General features: G+C 47.6%; 1 long non-coding RNA gene across 1 annotated transcript; it reads left to right on the forward strand.

The window, feature by feature from the left end:
- The first annotated feature begins 1588 nt into the window (after window positions 1-1588).
- LOC106723671 lies at window positions 1589-3234 on the forward strand. The gene is made up of 2 exons (XR_001359373.1): window positions 1589-1885; window positions 3164-3234. It is a non-coding gene; the product is annotated as an uncharacterized LOC106723671 (long non-coding RNA).
- Window positions 3235-5761: the final 2527 nt, after the last annotated feature.

Below are 5761 nucleotides of genomic sequence, written 5' to 3' on the forward strand. Positions count from 1 at the left end.
CAAAGGACTTGTATGCATGCATATAAGCCAAACCAATGGACATGGACAACAGGAGGATGAGAACATGAGTGGGGGGGGGGGGTTAATGGGGGGATGAGGACACATTTGTAATACCTTAACCAATAAAGAAATTAAAAAACAACAACTAGATCACCAACTTACATCATATACAAAAACAAACTCAAAATGACTAAAGGACTTATATGTAAGATGGGAAACGATAAAAATCCTAAAGACTCCATAGGCAACAAAATAGCAGACATATGTCGTAGCAATACCTTACAGACACAGCTCCTAGGGCAATGGAGACTAAGGAGAAAATAAACAAATGGGACTACATCAAAATAAAAAGCTTCTGCAGAGCAAAAGAAACCACCAAAAAAAAAAAAACCCACAAAAAACAACAACAAGAAGGCCCACTGCATGGGAGAACATATTTGCCAATGATATTTCAGATAAGGGTTTAATCTCCAAAATTTACAGAGAACTCATACAAAAGGAAGATAAATGATCCAGGCCATCTTGTCACTATGAGATTTGGGAAAGCAAAATGGCCCCTCATAGTCCCAGATTGCAATAAATGTGACTCTTTAATTCGACTTCTTGAGGCGCCCTTCTGTGATTCATGGGGTACATTACAACATTTGGAGGCCCCAGCGAGATGCAGCCCCTTAGGGGTGCTGTTTCAGACGCAAAGGGAGGCCGAACCTCCCCTGGACCATTTGCCGAGCCTGAGGGGACTCTAGGGGGTGTGCACCCTGAGAAGTTCCAGGGCCCCAGAGAACTCCCCTTCGGATCCAGCTAGTGGACAGGGGACGTTGGCTCGTGACCTAAAAAATTTTCATCAGAGTCACCTGAAAGTCCTCTAGAGGTAAGTTCTGGGACCGGTCACTGGTGGTGGACTCAAAAGAGGGCTGGACGCAGCGGAACCTCGGAGTCCGACCGCCCAGAAGTGACGGCGTCTGGGGTTCATGGTCTGGGCAACCTTAGGTTGCATTTGTCTGGTTTGTTTTGTCTTTGTTCTTTGTTGTCTTTGTCTTTGTCAAAATGGGTCAGGGATTGTGTGAATGGATTCTGTATCTCTGCACAATTGAAACTGATTTGTTGGTATTTTGTGGTGTAAATGTGGCGCACGCCGGTGTAGAAGTGTTTGTTTCTGTTTTGTTTTCTTTAAAAAAACCTTCTAAACATCTCCTGAGTTTCCGTGGTGATTCAAAGTTTTTAATGGGGAATGTTATCTGTCTTTATTGTTTAAATATGTGTCTTTGTTGTTTAAAATTGTTTAGCTAGTGAAATTTCTATTTGTGTCTCTTAAGAAATATGAATGTATTGCTAATCTGAGGAATGTTAACTATTTACATGCCACCTAAAAATTAAGGCTAAGAGTTCTAACTAACTGGGAAAATATGGCTTTGGTGTGATGGAGGAAGGTAAAGAGAAATACTTAATGGGAGGTCTGAGGCATGGTTGTGCATTTTTGAAGGACATAGAAAGAAGGTTTGAAGGCTAATTTGAAAGTGTGAAATTTGTGATGGCTGTGTATGTGATGAGAAGGAAAAGAGAAATGTTGAAAGAAAGTTGAATGGATGATAGGCCAGTGAGCTGGGACAAGTAGAATAGGGAAACTGAGCAGAAATCCTATCTTCCCTAAACCAATGACACTTGGGAGTAAATGCTTTGCATTTGCCTCCCTAAGCAAAGGTTAAATAGATCATGTCAATCTGATTAGTGTCATTTGCTGTCCACACCCAAGGACAAATGAAGTTAGAAAATAAGCCTTATTTTGATTAGTTCTTTTATTCAGGTATTTTTTAAGGAGGAGGTAACCTGGTCCCTCCCCGCAACATGGGTAATAGCTCCTCCTCAAACTCGACTGTCTTAGAATGTATGTTAAGGAATTTTAAAATTGCTCAAAACCTTGCCGCCTTGGGTCCGGTTCTGCGTGTGTAAGAAAAAACAGAGTAAGGTTTAGTAGCAGGAGTGAAGAGGCAGACAGGGCAGGAGCAGGCCAGAAGAAGCTGGCAAGGCCATCCAAACCACCCAGCCGCTATTGGCCAGAGCCGCCTGAGGCAGACCTCCTCGGACTGGCAACAGCTGACTCTGACTAGGACTGTGCTCTTTCCAACTGGGCCCCCATGAGCCGATAGTCGAAATGAAAATCGGGGGCCAGACTGTGAACTTTATGATTGATACAGCGGCAGAGCACTCGGTAGTTACTCAGAAGGTAGCTCCCCTCTCAGGACAGGAAGTCACCATCATTGGAGCTACCGGGACCACAGCTGCAGACTGTTTGCTGCCCCCGCCGATGTCAGTTAGGTGGCCATCAGGTGGTTCATGAATTCCTATATTTGCCAGTTGACCTGGTCCCTCTAATGGGCAGAGACCTTTTAGCCAAAATGGAAGCAGAAACCACTTTTGCCCCAGATGGCTCAGCACAGCCTTGCCTAGGTGAAGAGACCTCTCCAATGATCCTGTCCTTAGCAGTGCCGAGAGAGGAAGAATGGAGACTTTATACCCCCCAGCCAAAGGCCCCACATGTGTTCCTGTCAGGCCCCCATCAGGGGACTTGGGCAGTGTTCCTGTTATCTGCTCAAGATCCCAAGACTGTAAAAGTACTTGTTCACTGAAAGGGTGTAAGTACAGACGTTTACTTGATGTTTGCATATCTGCCTGGGTATAATTTATCTGTTCATGTAAGTGTGGAAGTCTGTGAGAAAGCAAAAACAAAAAAACAAGTTTGATTTAGGGCTGAGTGCTCTGACCAATAGCAAAACGCCCCAAACGACCGCTGGGTTCTTTTCCCAAGGGTGCTTGCTCTCTGTCAGAGGTGGAATCGGCCTGCCGAACTAGTAAAAATTTCTGTCTATGTTTGTGTACTAGGGACTTTGATTTGCTCTGTGATTTTGCTGTGTTGGGTTGAAATTTTGGAATTCTGGGATAGATTTAAAGGTATTTGTGGCTTTTCTAGTCTGATTGGGACATTCAGGGGTGGGCTCACAGCTCCTCAGGGCAGAGAGAATTTATGGGCCCTGCCCCCTGCCTGTGCTGAATTGAGGATCTTTCAGGAGACCCTCCAGGCTTTTAGTAAAATTTCCCTGCACCCTTGGTCATCCTCTGCCTTCTTTTCCAGGCCGACTTAGAGTCATTTTCCTCCCCTCTGTAGGAATTGTCTTCCTCTAACTCACAATAGGAAATAATACAGGCCGGTGTCATTTGGCTTGCTGGTTAAAGGAAGACAATGGGCCCTGAATCTGTAAAAGTGGCCGGGAATGAGGCTGGTCAAATGTACTGAAAGGGTTCGGTACCTGTTGCTGCTAGCAGAGGAGGGGCTGACATCCCCTTCCAGTGTACTCCCTTGGGAGAGGCCTGACTGCTGCTCTGTCACAGGGGACGGGTACAATGGCAGGGGCCTGGTACCCAACCCACTGCCACAGGAGCGCTTTGTAATATGCAGGGCATGTTTCCCCTTGGCAGCATAAGGGCTGCTGGCCCCCACCATGCCACTGTCGCTGGCTGGAGGCAAGCACTTTCCCAGCGGGAACAGAGAGAAAAGGACTGCCAGACGAAAATGCCTTTCCCCCCGTGGCAGGAGCACCTCCACTAGTCACCTGGGGACCTGCACCGAGCTCCCCACCTCCACCTATCAGGCTCCCATCTCCCGTGCCCTCTGCTCACCCGGGTTGTAATTGCCTCTCATCCCCCGAGGGGTTATTTTGAGTGGGCGGCTGCTGCTACAGCAGCAAAGAGGGAAATTTCCCTGTGCCTCCTTGTGTTATGGGTTCACTCAGTGAGATAGACCACCGACTCAGAATTTAAATTTAAGAGCCTTTATTAGGGTGGCCAGCTGACTACAGTTACAGCACCCTGCCGGAGCAGAGGCTGAACTGCAGCGCAGACTACTACAGGAGTTACATTTTATTATTCAATTTTGTGGAGGCCCAGAGAAAATGTGTCTTTCAAATTCTGGGCCCCCCAGTATGGAGGAAACTTTCTTTATTTATACTTTTTCCAGTCTTTTGTCTCCCAAATTTGGAATGAGACTTCCGGGCCTTCTGAGAAAGAAGGCCTGCGTGCTGGGAAGGGGCCATGAGACCATATCTCAAGGCCTGGCCTGATGTCAGTACCTTCCTATCTGTGTGTTTTAGGAACACACAGCACAGCATGACCTGTCTGGCCGAAGTGCCAGATATGCAGCCCAGCACACTTGTGCCTCCCTGCGCACCAATAAGACCCAAGAACCCCCGGGGACAAGGCCTCCTTGGACACTTTTCACCGTGTTCTGTTGGGGGTTTGGGGGGGCTTAAAAGGCAGTAGAAGGAATGAATTGGTCACAGCTGATAGAGGTAGCCCAGAAAGTCTTTAACAATAGGGACACCCCGGAGGAGAAACAGGGCTTAAGTAAAGAAAAGGCCAGCAGCAAACTAGGAAGGAATTAGTATGCCTATTGTAGGAAGTAGGGGCACTGGAAGAGAGAATATCCTGGTAGGTTAACAAAGGAAAGAGGAAGGCTGAAGGGAAAACCCAGGCTCTGAAGGATTTACACTCAGGGAAGGTGACTAATAGGGCCAGGACTCCTTTTCCTTGAACCCCTTAGAGCCCAGAATAATAATTTTTATAAATAGGCCCCCCAGTTAGTTTCCTGGTGTATTCTGGAGCAGCTTATTCAGTCTTGACAGAGCCAAGGGGACCCGTAACATCTAAGGAGACATCAGTCCAAGAAGCCACGGGACAAACTGCCTTTTTCCTTGGACATCAAAGAGGACTGTGGACCTTGGAAAGAACACGGTAACACATTCGTTTCTGGTCATGCCAGTTTGCCTGTATCCCTTACTTGGACGTGATCTCTTACAGAAATTACAAGCCGCCATACCCTTCGAGGGGGCGGAGCACACTTCACCGTGGATCCAAGGAACCCAAGCCAGGACCCATCCTCCCCTGTCCGCATTCTTCTAACCTGTCCTCTCTCAGATGAATATCTCTTGCAGGAAAGGGCCAAGGTGACTCTGCTTACTTGGGGAAATTACAACGTCTCCTTCCCATGGTTTGGGCAGAAAACAACTCCCCGGGGTTAGCAAGTCATCAAGCTCCTGTAGTAGTCTAATTGCAAGCCACCGCCACTCCAGCTCGGGTAAGGCAATATCCCCTGACTTTAGGAGCAAAGAAAGGAATTGCTATCTTTGCATTAGAGTGGAATGACCCAGAGGGTGGATTCTCAGGACAATTGACCTAGACTAGACAGCCTCAAGGTTTCAAAAACTCTCCCACCCTTTTTGATGAAGCCTTGAGCTCGGACCTACTTGCCCTTAGACAGGAGCATCCAGAATGTACCCTACTCCAGTATGTAGATGATCTTCTGCTGGCAGCAGATACTGAGGAAAATTGCCGACAAGCCACTGAGGGCCTGTTAGGCACCTTACAAGCATTAGGCTACCGGGTGTCAGCCAAGAAGGCACAGTTGTGCTCCTCTGATGTCACATACCTGGGGTACGACATTAGCAAAGGCAGACGGACGCCCTCCCTCAGTTGAATAGAGGCAATCTTAAGGATCCCCATGCCTACAACCAAGAAGCAGGTTCGGAAATTCTTGGAGGCAGTTGGATACTGCCGCCTGAGGATACTGGGGTTCGCGGAGATTGCTGAACCTCTGTGCTCAAGTGCTGGGGAAGCGCAGCCGTTAAACTGGACTGAAGTGGAACAATGGACTTTTGAGGAGCTAAAGAAGGCTCTTGTCTCAGCACCTGCCCTAGCCTTGCCAGACTTC

The sequence above is a fragment of the Myotis brandtii genome, unplaced genomic scaffold (assembly GCF_000412655.1).
Source record: "Myotis brandtii unplaced genomic scaffold, ASM41265v1 scaffold62, whole genome shotgun sequence".
NCBI classification, from domain to species: Eukaryota; Metazoa; Chordata; class Mammalia; order Chiroptera; family Vespertilionidae; genus Myotis; species Myotis brandtii.